Here is a 15,155-nt window from a genome sequence, read left to right on the forward strand (position 1 = left end):
TCAGGGTCTTTTTCATTCTTGATATATTTTTTCAATTATTGTACAGCAGAAAATGATGTGATAATTCAGTATGGCAAATAAGTACTCGAATCACAGTATCACAGAATTTTTAGGGCTGGAAAGGAGCTCTGGAGAACATCCAGTTCAATCCCCCTGCCAAGGCAGGGTTTCCTGCAGCAGGTGACGCAGAAATGCATCCAGGTGTGTTTGGAATATCTCCAGAGAGGAATGTCTCCAGGCAGCTGCTCCAGTGCTCTACCACCCTCACCATAAAGAATTTCTGCTTCACATTTAGGTTGAACTTGATGTGTTTTAGTTTATGGCCATTGCTCCTTGTCCTTCGCTGGCACCATCCTCTCAACACCCACCTAGGAGATATTTAAGAGCATTAATGAAGTCCCCTCTCAGTCTTCCCTCCTCAAGGCTGAACGGGCCCAGCTCCTCTCTCTCCTGGAGGACAGGACTGACACTGAGAAGTAATTTAGCTGGGGGGATGAGCTGGCAAGGACTTCCAGAAATTAAACAAACACACACTCAGAAGTCTGCACTCAGGACAGAGAGATTCCATGAAATTTTATAGGCTGGGGATTTAATGACTCCGTGGCAGTTCTGTGGCAAGGGATGCTTGAAGAACAACAAGCCAAAGATGAGTGAGCAGTGCAGCCTTACTGTGATAGAGGCTGACCTTGTATTGGGTACATGAAGAAAAATGTAAGAGTAGATTGGATGAAGTGATTATGCTCCCGTGTTTGCTTACAGGAAGCTCTAAATTGTGAGACTGGAGTGTGTCCAGTGGAGGCTTTTAAGGGAGCTGGAGCGTAAAGCACATTTTGTGGAAGGTTGAAGGGATTAGATCTGTTCCACCTTGAGAAAGGAAGGACAACAGGCAATAAAATTGTTGTCTTCAGTCTCCAAAGAGGAGTTTGCAGAGGTGGTGGCATCAGACTGCCATCTGAGACGCACAAAGAGAAGACAGTAGGCTAACATTACAATAAATACAATTATAATTAAATATTTTAAAAAATAATAATTTAAAGAGAGAATTATCAGGCAGTAGAACTTCACCTTTAGAGATATGAAAATCAAACTGGACAAGACCTTGGTCATGTTCATACAATGTTGAAGTTCATCCTCATTTGAAGTGATATTGCACTACAGCACTCCAGATATCCATTACAAAGTAGTTCAACTGTTTTGTTGCTTTAATTTTTAACTTCCTCTTCCTTTGGTGAAATAAAAAGGAAGAATAAAACTTAAGTAGTGACTGTGAATCTGCTCCCTATTTTTATGGACTACACCTGAAAAAGTGTATTGACATGTTTAGCATTATCTATGGCTGTGTGCCTTTTTCTGGGATTTTTCTTTTCTTAATGGAATTGACTGGAAAATGGAGAAAGAGTAAAATTAATTATTAAGACTATTAGTCAGAGCCTGGATGAAAATCAGCTTATTTCAACTGAGAAACACTGTAGTATTACTCTGTGTGATCTGTGGAACAGAGGCTCTTCTCTCAAAGTAAGGGGCAGTGGGGATGTCCCGAGGTCCTACATCTTAGAGTGCCAAGAGAGATTCAATGTGTCTGGGAAATCCAGATCTTGATGGAGGAAGACATAAAAAACAGAAGCTGCAACTCCCATCAGGGCCCCACAGGCATTTTCAGAGTCAAAATGTTATGGGAGGGTTGGTTTTGCTGCTTGTTTTTTTCCTACACACCACCACGCCGCACCCCCCCCCCGCCCCCCAACCCCAGCCCTCCAACTTTTCATACTGATTTCTTAACTCAGAATTTGCAGTCATCTTTTAAGAGACTGGTCTGTTCAGCTTGTTAGAGGTGAGTGTAATACACCCAATCCATTTACAGGATTCTTTCTGGGACCTCTGAGAAACAGAATTGTTGCTCATGATGACTAGTTTAACTCAGTACCTGTTTACCACCAAGATCTAACTCAGCTTTCCTGACAGTCAAGTTCATCACCAGACTAAAATCAGTAGGATTTGCAGGGATCTATTGGCTCAGGGAAATACATGTCCAGTAAAGCCATAAAATTCCCAGTTTGTAGGTTAGATAATAGGTTTTACAATTTTAAAGTGGCAAGATTTGAATTCAGAATAAGGGAGGATTTTAGAAAAACAGAGCATAAAACAAAATAAACTTCCACGACTTCTAGTCACCCCCTACCTCAGATTTCCAGTAATTCTTTTGAAAAGTGATATTTGCAGTTTTCCCAGACTGCTTTTATCAAGCCTCCAGTATTGTACTGTTGTTGCACAAATGTGATAGTTAAGTGTTTTGAGTTAATTGTTAATCCAGCCCGGGATAGTCTCTTCTAAACAGAGTCATTAAATAGAGGTGGAAGGAAAAAAGAGAGAGAGAGCGAGAAAGAGAGAGAGAGAGAGAGCGAATGAGAAAAAGAAATATTGAAGAATGAAAGAAGAACAAGAAGAGAATCAACAAAAAGGCAACTTAATTGCCTTTATTATGAAAAAGAGAAATTAAAGAGGATTTCAGTTTTAATGATTGGGGTAGGCTCAAAGGTAAAAAAACCTGTAAGAACAAAATATGTCTTTTCAAACACTTCTTTCTTTCATTTATTAGAAGAGAAGTGGATCGTGGATCCACAACATAAACCTGCCCCCTCCATGTGGATTCAAGGCTTTAACTCTTGCACCAGCATGTTTCCAAGGACACTCACTGGTTTCTCAGCAGAACCATTTAACCAACAAATTATCAAACCAGTTAGATGAAAACACAATAGCAGTTAATCAGCTTTTACAAGCTCACACATTGAACCCCAACTGTAAAAACACTTCATTAGTAGCTTCTCATTTGTGTGGCTTTTCTCCACATCTCCTGTGTTCCACTTGGAATATTTCTACGAGATACAAACCAGTCAATAAATGCTTGAACTCCTCCGTGTCTTTACTGAGGGACCCCTCTAGAGCCTATTAACACCCGTTTTATGGAAAACAGAGCAGGTAGCTACCTCCACCATGTGTTGGCACTCTCTAAAAGGCTGTTAATGCTTTGTGTTTCAGGGCATAACAAACTGAGGCATTCCCAGGGAGGGGGGAAAAAAAAAAAAAAGTGCAAGCTCAGTGGGTAAAAAGTAAATATGTGAAGATATCTGTCCTGCAGAATAGAGCTGAAGAGAAACTGGAACATCTGAGAAAGTCGTTTTGCCAGTACACCAAGAAAAAAATAATTGTGTTTTTTGTTGGCTTAGCTTATATATGTTGGTGTGACTTCTGTATTCCTCAAAGAGAGGAATTGCACCAGAAAGAGAGGAACTGAACCAAAAATAAGGTATGACTTGTCTTTGTAAGTACATCTATTCTAGAAATTTTACCAGATTTCACAGTGGAGAGGAAGCATATGATTAGTCTAATTTTAAGGGAATATGTCCTGCCCAACAGTATGTTCAGATCCCCTTCTTCTTCCTCCCTCAAGTAATTTTCAAACACGAGGGTTGATTTCAAGCTCATTTGCCCAACAGTATGTTCAGATCCCCTTCTTCTTCCTCCCTCAAGTAATTTTCAAACACGAGGGTTGATTTCAAGCTCATTTGCCCAACAGTATGTTCAGATCCCCTTCTTCTTCCTCCCTCAAGTCATTTTCGAACACGAGGGTTGATTTCAAGCTCATTTGACTGAGAGGAAGAGGCGTCTCAGAGATATGATGTCCTGACAAGTTTTGTGGAAGCTGGCAGCCAGGGAAAGGAAAGATAACCAACAGTGCCCTCACCATGGGAAAGAGAGTTTAAATCCCTTCTTTGCTTATTCCAAGGAGAAAGCATCCTGCTGGCCCATCAGCACATGCAACAACTTGCCCAAACACACAAAAGTAGGAGAAAGTACAAGATCACGTACACAAGGGTGAGTGAATGGGAAAAAGCAAAGTGAAAGTAGGCTAAGACAGGAATCAAGGTTAATTCTTGTGTCTAGAAGATATTTAACTTGTAAACAGTTGTGATTTTTATATCAAAATGGTTTAATATATTCCTTATATTATACAATATAAAGTGTGTTTCCACATCTGAAGTGGCTTGCAAAGGATATTTGGAGCTACTGGAGGTACATAAAATCAGGTCTGCAGCTTGGAGAAATAAAATATAAGCTTCCCAGGGTGAAATTCATGTGCCCTAAGTTAAATAACTGCAAGCAAGTTGCTTAAACCTGGATCTGCCACCCTACGGCTCAGTTTATAGCCAGGGAAGAGCAACAAGTTCCTCTTAAGGTGATTCATGTATCCTGAGATAAATAGAATGAATCTGTCTCAGAAGGCTTCCCTCCATTGACTCTGACAGGAGCCTGGGGTAAGAAGCTCAGATGAGGTGTCTGACTTCTCCCTGTCTAAAGTGAAGAGATGCAAATCTTAGCCCTGATGACACAAATGGGTTTTGGTTCACTCCCTAAGTCAACTCGTGGTGCAATGAAACTGACTTCAAACAGGCTGGGAGAAAATAGTTCCAATTTACTGCAGAGGAGAAAATAACTGTTAATTTCTTGTCTCAGAGCTACCTATTGTGCAATGCTTCACTTATTGAAGGAAATAGAAACTTGTTAAGGACTTGACTGTTAAAAGAATTACACTTCTGCCTATATGGAGTTTGGGTTTTGCCTTTAATTTCTATGTGCTTGTGATCAGTGTTTAGAAAGAAACACACCTCTCCCTTCTCCCTTAAAAATATCCATTTGAATAAAAAATAATAATTAATAACCTAAAAGAAGTAACCTTCTCTTTTCTCACAGGAACCTGAATGCTGGAGGACCCTGAATCCTCGAGCGTTTATAGAGTCAAGCAGCAAAAATGAGTTTAAATCTACAGTGGTCTAAAATTGAAGGCTGGTGAATTTTGAAATGATCTGTCATTGCAATATCTGCCCTTTTGGAGCTCTTGGTTGCATACATCAAATATTCAGCCAGGAAATAGCAACACCACAGCACAATCTACAACTAGCTGCAATCACAGAGCATTTGGATTACAAAAATGCTGGTGATTATTTTCAGTTTCTCTTATGGATGCCAGCCAAATGTTGGAAGGGTATAAAGATACGCCAGAGGAGGTTTGGGGTGGATATTAGGAAAAAGTTCTTCCCCCAGCAGGTGGTTGGGCCCTGGAACTGTTAGGATCTTATGTAGTTTCAACCATGGAGAAGTTAAGAGTCCAACATAAGCTAATTGTTTAGTTGTGCTCTGGAAGTCAGCAGAAAGATGTAGGTGTCATCTGGCTCTCATGGACAGTCCTAAGATGGACTAAATAGCTTTATGGAGGTGCTGGTCCAAATTCATTGGCCTAAGCATGTCTTTTTAACAGCAAAGATTAAAAAGAAATTAATTCTGTCCTGCAAATGACAGAATTTGCAATCTCTCTTACTGCAAAAATTATTTTTATACCTGAAGGGAGGGTGCAAAGGGGGCAGAGACAGGCTCTGTGCCAGGTCCCAGTGGCAGGACCAGAGGCCATTGGTACACAGGGAAACACGGGAGGTTTCTCTGAACAGCAAGAACCAACTGTTGTTGTGTGGGTGCCTGAGCACTGGCGCTGGTTGCCCAGAAAAAGGTTGGATGTCCCATCACTGGAAGTGTTCAAGGTCAGGTTGGATGAGGATTTGAGTAACACCTATGATTCAATGCAATAAAACTCAAATCCATCAAAACCAGGGTTTTTAGTAAAGGGCTTATTCAAAACTTAGTGTAACAGAACAACCTGGTCTGTGATAGGCAAAATCTGAACCAGGAATATAAAACTAAAAAGGGTGAGTATTTATGAAATAATTTTTTCTACAAAATACCTTTAAATGGCCTTTTCCCATCTGCTACAAGACCTGAACCTTCCAATCCAGTGCAGCTTTCTGGTTGGGTGAGATGCTGGCTGCTCACATTCCTTCCCTCTTATAGCAGGGAAGCTGGAGAAAGATGACCTGGAATTTGTAAATTACATCTCTGAAATGGATGTGCACAGACAAAAGCTACCCAGGCAAAGCAAGACAGAATTCTCTGAAGACTGGGAACAAGCAAAATAAGTGTATGCCTTAATAATTAATTTTAAAATCTAAATTTTTTTATTATGGACTATGTAAGAAAAAGTGGCTAATTAATCATTTTTCTTTGTTTAGATTTTCCCTGGTTTTAATCAGAATTGATTTGATTACAGTCATGAAGACATTAATTCTAGAGAACCACACCTAAAGAGAAGCAAACTTCAAAAACAATGGGAAAGTATTTCTGAAATGTCCTTTTATAACTTAACCATCTCGAGAACTCTCTGAAGAGTTATTCTGAGATGTTCAGGGGCTCCCAGGGATTAGTTTTGGGAAATTTAGGGTTGATCTAAGATATCACCACTCTGGCTTTCCATCCTGTTCCCCCATCAGACGTAATCAAGTACCTTGCAGGGCTGGCAGAGTATGTGTCCAGCTGTCTCCACTGTTTTTTTTCAGCCTGGTGAATTAGCTGCTAATGAAGAAAGGTTTCAAAGGTACCTGACCTAACTTCAGTGGATAATTACACTCACAACTTCTGTTCTGCTCTTTTTAGTCTAGGAAATCTAGCAAGATTAGTAACTTCTAGTAACGAGGTGGCAATAAAAACCTGGGAGAAGTCAGCAACTCTTTACAGCTGTTTGCCCAACTGATGTGATGGGAGCCCTCAACATATGAATCTAAATCCCTGTGTGGACTAGAATGGCTATAATTCAATTTGGCTTAATTTACTTTGAAAGTTAATTCAGTTAAATTGAATTAAGCGTCTTTAATTTCTAACAAGGGTGTCCACATTTGAGTTTAAAGTAGTTTAATTAATCCACTTAAGAAAGCTGATTCAGATTAATTTTGGTGAGCATTGTTATGTGGATTGGCCTGTAAGTTCAGTTAAGTAACATCAATTAAAGTTTGCTTTCAAGAAACGTATTCCTCCTGAGCAAAGGTGGGAGAGCACAGCTTGGATAAGTGGTAAGATGGAGCAGAAATGGTGAGGCAACAGTGGAGGACTAAAAATTTCTCCCACGGGGAAGTCCACACTTGGTTCTGCTTGATTTGGACTTGCTGGCTTAGAGCAGAAAGATGAAAAAGCTGATTCAGTGCAAGAGTCATCATCACCAATTCTTTAAGAAATAATAAGGGCTCAGGGAATAAAGAACTGCAACAGACCTCAGAAATACTCTGCTTTCCAGGAATTTTAGTGACAACACATTTAATCTGTGAAGCCATGTCAGGAATTTAAAACCACCCCTGACTACAGCACAAGTCCCCAAACAAGAGTACAAATAAGCATGGCTTATAACCACCCCATTTCTGGGACTCATGGAATGGTTTGGGTGGGAAGGGATCTTCAAGATGATTTCATTCCAAACCTGTGCATGGGCAGGGACACCTTCTACTAGACCAGGTTTCTCAGAGCTCCATCCAACCTGGCCTTGAAAACTTCCAGGAATGTGACAGCCACAGCTCCTCTGGTCTTCCTCAGACCCATGCCAGTATTGCTGTTTTATGGAATAATCTTTAGCATTTAGATTTTGATTGAATCTAATCAATCCAGCTGTCCCATGTGGAGGAGTGCATCCTTTCGCTGTTACCTTATCAGTGTCCTTATACCTGAAACTCAACAGTGTGGCTGTGGATTAGCAAGAAATTTTCTGCTCTTCTGCATTGCTTCCTCTCCTTCCTCATCACCTGTCTCAGTGGTGCTGCAGCCACACGTCCCTGCAGGGAGAGAAAGGCACACACACGAGATGGTTTTCATTGAGTACTTTAAAGGCCCCTTTAGGCTTCACAGGTGGAGGATTTTTACATTACTTCCCCTCTGGGTGTGTGAACACCGGGCCAAACTCAGAAGCGCGATGTGGGAAGCTGGGACAGGAGATAGGTCAGTCAGTGAATGGAAAGTGGTGTAAGGGGTTGCAACTCAGCAGAATTCAGTGTTAACCCCAGTAGGAAAGGGACTGGAGTTGATGTCACCAGTCTGAGAGACAGTAACACCTTTTCCCAGCTCACTCAGCATGTGAGCTCCTCGGGGCTGCCTTTCACCTACTGAACACGCTCACAAATGAGTAACTAAACCACTGAATGCATCATCCCCAGTCTTCTGTCCATTTTTTTTTGTGCTTCTGTGTGTGTAGTCTGCTTACAGACATCTACATACTCACATGCACATGGACTTTAAGTAAAATTATGTTTCTTAGTCTGTTCCCTCTCTAACAGTCAAACCCTGGTGATCCTGTGAATGTAAATCAGCTGCATTTCTGGTTTAGCTGTAATCTCTGCTGTATAGCTGAGGTCAGTTTGATGTTCTTTAAGTGGTGGAATTGAAAGAACATTTCACTGCTAACTAGAAGAACTACTAGTTTATTAAATCCTTTATTTGAAATCTTGCTGTCAAAGAAAACACAGTCAGCTGATGCTGTGAAAGGATTGCATTGTCAGTTCTTGCCGAGCCTTAAAACTGGCATCAAGCATAAAATAAAGTGACATTAAATGAACTGACAATCTGAGGTTTTGAGTGTAAACCTCCAGGAAATAATAACTCGTCTTTTCAATGTAAAAAAAAAAAAAAAAAAAAAAAAAAAAAAAGAGCTTATGGTTAAAAATAAAATAAAGGAAAATAATAAAAAAATAATAAATTGTTATAAAGCACAACCCAGACTACTATTTTACAGGTTCTTTTCCTTCCTCTTCCACCTCTTTTCAATTCAATGTTAGCAAAACAGAAGTGACAGAAAAGATTTATGAGAAACATTTTTAAAGGTGGGTTCACCGTGTGTGTAGAGCAGACAGTGTCTGAAGGGCCTGTAGCATTTGCACTTTATAGAAAATGACAAAAATTGACTACTGCAGGAACAACCAGCATGGCAGAGGTGGAAATTGATTGCACTGAGGGAAATCTGTGAGAGTGGTGCATGATAGGCAGCTACTGGGCTTTAACGTCCAGCTCTGAAAAGTTCAGAGGTGAATTAGCAACTTGAATGATTTTATTCTGGGTTGAATTTAATGCGTTTGAAGTGGAACAAGTTATTTTGTGAGTTAGATGCAGGCTGGGGAGAGAGATGAGAAAATGCCATAGTGGAACAGAAGCCAAATGGAAATCTTGCCACTGAACAAGTTGTGGGGTTGTCACAAGGATCCAGACTAGGACTGTCCAACCTGGAAAAGAAAGGGTTTTGTGGACACCTCGTCTTGGCCTTCCAGTAAGGATGGGGGGCTTTTGAAAGAGAGGGAGAGTGACTTTTCACACAGGTAGATAGTGATAGAACAGGGGGTAACCCTTTCAAACTAGGAGATTCAAATTACATCTTAGGGAGAAATTTTTCCCTGTGGGGGTGGTGAGGTCCTGGCACAGGTTGCCCAGAGAATCTGCGGCTGTCCCTGGATCCCTGGAAGTGTCCAAGGCCAGGCTGGATGGGGCTTGGAGCAACCTGGGATAGTGGAAGGTGCCTCTGCCTAAGGCAAGAGTAGAACTAGATGATCTTTAAGGCCTTTTTCCAACCTGAAACCATCTGCCATTTTCTGATTCTTCTGATTTATCTTTCCAGGGTCCACATAGGGTGTCATGAAGTTAAGTCTGGGTATAAGGAAGGAGTAGTAGGGAAGGCATTTTCAGTTTTTTTGGTTCTACTGTGTAATCCATTGGCAGTAAATTAATCTCAAATTGAGCTTGCTCCATCTGTGAAGATGATTGGTGAGAGTTCTTCCTGTTTTCATCTTGGCCCACCAGCTCTTCTATTATGTTTCCCTCCTCTGTCCTGTGGATGGAATCATAGAGTCCAAATTGGTTTGGGTTGGGAGGGACTTTAAAACTCATCTCGTTCCAACTTCCTGCCATGGGCAGGGACACCTTCCATTCCACCAGACTACTCAGGAGCCATCCAAGGTCAACATATCACATTATGGATGTGCTACTTATTTATTAAATATTCTTGTTCATCTTGTCTTTTTTTATCTCCTCTTTTCTCGTGTTCAAGTAAGTTATACTTTTGTAAAGTGGAGGGAAGGCACTTGCTATTTCAATAAAAGCATTCCAAATGAAATGCCAAAGAACATTCCATAGGAGCTAGATGTTGTTATTATTCTGAACAAGATGTAAGTCTGACTTTTCCTTTTTTACAATAGCTTTTCCTAAATACAATTTCAAGTCCTTTTCAATTTAAGGTCAAATTGTCAGGAAATATAAAAAAGGTGCCTGTTACCTCCTCCAGAAAACACATCTCCTGCCTACTAGCATTTTAACTTGTAATGAAGGTCCTTTCCTTCTTTAAAATGTCCTTCAAGATTGTCAAGTTCTTTTAGAACAAAGAAACACATGCCTGAAATAGGCTGTGGTGTTTCAGAGGCAGCAGGACAGGCTGTGTGTAGGCATTCAGAACACTCAACTCTGTTTCAGCTTCGTAAAATTCACTCTTCATATTTTTCTGTCAAGAGCCAACTCGGAGAGCTTTGTCTTTGTAATTAGGAGAGAAACAAATGGATGGAAGTGTTCAAGGCCAGGTTGGATGGGGCTTGGAGCAACCTGGGATAGTGGAAGATGTCCCTGCCCACAGCGGGGAGTTAGAAGGAGATGATCTTGAAGGTCCCTCACAACCTACACTATTCTACAGCTGGGGGATGAGGCAGTCGCAGCTGCTCTGAGCAACCTGTGCCACCTCCCCACCGCTCTCACAATCAGAGATTTCTTCCCAATATATACCATCTAACTCCGTGTGGAACCTCTGTGAGGAAAAATATGAGCAAAAAATCTCTCTATGATGGGACTTGACAGGCTCATGGAAGGGACATGACGTGGATTTAATAGACCTGATATTTCCCTCTGTTTATGAACTCCTATAAGGTGCTGGAATTAAGTGGGTGAATCAGAGGTTTGGGATTTCCTGCACTAATGTTTTTAATGCGGCATAAAATGCTTTCAGGCTCGGCATAAATTGCATGGTGATCCCTCCTGTCCCAGTCAGAATACAGTCCTTGTTTGAATGTGTTATGTCCATGTCTAACCAGCCTTGAGTTACTAAAGACACTCAGCTTCGTCTCATTAGATTTTTCATTTGTCATGAGGTCAAAGACTACACATTGTTGTTTGACCACCTCAACGAGGGCATTCGAGCCAAGAAGCCCAATAGGAACTCAAGTATGCTTTATAATTGGATTTTGAGTTGTACATTGTCTCATCTGGATGTCTCAGAAGTTTTTGTGTGAAAATAAGTCGGAATACACTGGCCAGGCCATTCTGTGGGGGTATAAACTTTTTCTCAAAGCTAACTCTATATTTGGATCTTACCTTAGATGAAAATATAAATGTTATTTTTCATTATAAATTGCTCATTTCATTCCTCTCAACTATTCTGTCCCTGAACTCTAAGTACCTGAGTTCTCAAGCATCTTAAATACACTTTTATTTTGCATTAGCTCCAGATTTAAATTAAACTACATGAAGAGGAAAAGAAGTAATTTCTAGTAAGATAAGTGGAATTAGGCCAATTTACATTAGATGAGAACCTTTCGTCTCTCCCTTAATTACACTTTTCTCCCTGGTTATATATAGAAACTCTTCATCAAGACAGTTATCAATTTTAGGGAAAGAAGAGGAAAGGGAAGGGAAGGGAAGGGAAGGGAAGGGAAGGGAAGGGAAGGGAAGGGAAGGGAAGGGAAGGAAGGGAAGGGAAGGGAAGGGAAGGGAAGGGAAGGGAAGGGAAGGGAAGGGAAGGGAAGGGAAGGGAAGGGAAGGGAAGGGAAGGGAAGGGAAGGGAAGGGAAGGGAAGGGAAGGGAAGGGAAGGGAAGGGAAGGGAAGGGAAGGGAAGGGAAGGGAAGGGAAGGGAAGGGAAGGGAAAAACATCTGCAGCTAACTGTGTCTGAACTCCTCTTGTTTGAATCTTTAAGAAAAAGATGAAAGCAGTAGTTGGGATGTGTTTCTGAGAGTCAGCTTGTAGGAGGAGAGCTGCATTTAACATATTATTCTTATTTAATTCAGCCAACTTTCCCACCTTGACTTCAAAACAAGCAGACTTGATGGATGGAAAAGGGGAGTAATTTATTGTGAACCTACTGAAACAGGAGCACTGATAAACTTGGCAGTGGTTCTGAAAGGAATTTTGATTAATACTTTGGGCTAGAGGATAAAGCAATGGATAATTTCATAGAAATTCAACAGCTGAAGGAAAATTGCAGTTAGTCAGAGGCAAATATTCTCATTAGTATTTCTATTTGTATAACAGAATGTGCACCAGTGAATTGAAACATAAAGGCTTACACAAAATAGAAAAGCAAGCTTTATTTATGAAGCTGATTTTTATATATTTTGCCCTTTTCTGGTGTTAAGATTCTTCAAAATATTTCACTTTCTCCCCCAAATTTTTTGATAGCTAGCTAACAGTAATTTTTGTGCAATAACAGAAGCACTTTTATTTTGATTTACATGGTTTAACCTTTAGTCTTTATTTACATCTGTTCTCTTCCCTACATCAAGTTAATTTCTCATTTTACGACATTCCTGGTTTCTAAATGGGCAATCAGTTCTCAAAAGTCAGACTATTTGTAGAATCAAGGAATGCTCTGAGTGGGAAAGAACCTTAAATCTCATTGTGTTCCAATCCTGCTGCCATAGGCAGGAACACCTTCCGCTAGACCATGTTGCTCAGAGCCCCAAATCACTGTGGCCATCTCTGCTGCCAAAAGGGAAAGATAACAGAGGAGGGTTTATCTCAAGTGAAATATCTAAAATACCGTCAGAACTGGAAATGTCTGGTGAGGAAAGGTCACAGCTGAGACTCCTGACAGCCTCGTATCTCAAAGGAAGAAGGACTCTGTAATGCCACTTTTGAGCCAGGCTCAGATGTTCCTTTGAAGAACACAGCTCTCTCTGTGCAGAAGGTCCCTGAGCCTTTTGGAAATGGATCTTTCAACAGATAGACACTCAAGAAATATTTAACTGAGTAATGTGCAAATAAGGCTTTAGGTGTATTTTCACCAAAAGAAATTTGTGCTTTGCATATGGTCTCTGTTTTCTGAAAAAAACAGATTAAAAAAGATATGATGCTAAAAAAATGAGTTTATCCCCCAACATAACATCTACAGATGCTAAGTACATGTTTTTGCACGGATATATAATGAATCTTACTTGAGGCAAATTTTAAGATTTTTTTAAAGACAAAAAAAAAAAATCTTGCATTAATTAATTAATTGTCCATTAAAAATTGCTTTGTTTGACCAGTTCAGAGCCTGCTTTGAGAGATTAGCAGTCTGCTGGCTTGTGCTCTGCATTGAGCCATGGAAGAAGTCCAAAGGGAAGGTGGAAAAGCCTTTATGATGACTATTATAGAAATGTTATAGCAAAATCTCTCTGTGCTGCCTTTTAATAAAATATTTGAACACTAACTTAATGTCATACATTTCCAAAAAAAATGGGACAACAGTGAAGACTTGATTCTGTCTTTACAGAATCAGAATCATGACGTGGTTTGGGTTGGAAGGGACCTTAAAGACAATCTGGTTCCAACTGCTCTGCCATTAGCAGGGACACCTTCCACCAGACCAACTTCCTCAAACCCCCATCCATTTATATTTTTTAAATCCTTTTTTGGTCAATTTTTTTGTTTGCTCAAGAAGGATAATGAAATCTGAAGGTTACAGACAGGCACTTGTATGAAAATCAGATGGTCTTAGAGTTCACTTTGAAATATGCAAACAACGTGTGGCCCAATATCAAAGGCTATAGACAAGGCAGCACATTTTTCTAATACCTCTTTAGGGAAACTTTGCCCTACACTGCTATTAGGTGCTATCATTCAGAGGCATAATTTTAGCTAACATTGTTATGCTGATTATAGTCAGGTTTATGTTTCGATCTCAGCTGACCCTAGGGAATTAATTTCTGATTCAATTAAATGACTAGGTGACATTCAGTCTGAATTTTTACCTGAAATTAAACTCTGAGAAAGCACAGTTCATCTCAGATTGCAGCCATCTACCTCCTGAACTATGCTGCAATACCTTAATGAGAACTTTATGAAGCTGGACATCCAGGCTTCCAACCTTGAGACTGTCATTTCCATGAACTGCTCCTTGGGGGGTTGAAGAGTCACATCCCCGATTGCCCAGAGAAGCTGTGGTTGCCGTCGGATCCCTGGAAGTGTCCAAGGCCAGGCTGGACAGAATTTGGAGCAACCTCGGATAGTGGAAGTCGTCCCTGCCCATGGCAGGCACTAGGAATTGGATGTCCCTTAAGGTCACCTCCAACCCAAACGATTCCATAATTCTCTGATCCCAAAACTGCATTCTATCATCCTCTTATTTACTAAATGTGTGACAGATGTTATCCAAAGAGGATGGGTCTCGTATGTTTCCCTGGATTTTGTCTGGGCTGATTATAATTAATTAGTTCCAAAAGAAATCAAATTACCTGTTTGCAAAAGTTGCTGCTGAATTTATGCAGAAAATATTACCATATAATTCCAAGGTTGCCCTTTAATGTATTTTTTATACTTATTCTTTCTTATAGCATAGGCATCAACAACATTCAGAGAATCCAGAAAAGAAACAAAATGATGAAATCAGAATTCCGTGCAAAGTCTCAGTGGAAAAATTACAGCTATGACAGACAATTTTTTAAGGTGAAGAGTTACTTTTCAGAGGAATTTAATCACAATTTCTTCTCCAGGACTCCGTGGAAGTTGAATATCATATATTCAGCATCATCAGAGCATGGAAGATCCTCACTGATCAATGGGAATGACAGAAAGTACCCATATTTGGGCAGCTGAATCGAACCCTGAGAGCCTACACTAAAATGCTGTACACCTCCATTTGTCATCCTCATCTCCTTCTATAGTCAATGGAGAGGAAAAAAAAATTTTCTAGGTGACAATTAAACTAAGACTGTCTGTTTGGCCAGATTGATCCAACTCAAAATATTCCAGAAGGAAGAAATAGAAAAAGGATGTGTTCTCTTCCAGATGCTCAAGTCCTTTTACTCTCACCCTCTGGACTCCCAGCTGCAAAATTCTATATTCTCGAAATTTGGTTTTGACTGGAACACCAGGAAACAATGTCACTTTTTTTAGTGGTTAGAACATTTCTCCTGAAGAAGGGAAATGCAAGTTCAAGCTCCGCATCTGAATGATCCAAATATCCCTTTCCTCAAATGAATATTTTGACAAATCAAATCTGCTCTCAGC

General features: G+C 40.3%; 1 long non-coding RNA gene across 1 annotated transcript; it reads right to left on the reverse strand.

Moving 5' to 3' along the window:
• Positions 1–236: 236 nt before the first annotated feature.
• On the reverse strand, positions 237–6,498 carry LOC120751289 (uncharacterized). The gene is made up of 3 exons (XR_005700360.1): positions 6,389–6,498; positions 5,793–5,921; positions 237–368 (listed from the first exon to the last, which is right to left on the reverse strand). It is a non-coding gene; the product is annotated as an uncharacterized LOC120751289 (long non-coding RNA).
• Positions 6,499–15,155: the final 8,657 nt, after the last annotated feature.

The sequence above is a fragment of the Hirundo rustica genome, chromosome 3, assembly GCF_015227805.2.
Source record: "Hirundo rustica isolate bHirRus1 chromosome 3, bHirRus1.pri.v3, whole genome shotgun sequence".
NCBI lineage: Eukaryota > Metazoa > Chordata > Aves > Passeriformes > Hirundinidae > Hirundo > Hirundo rustica.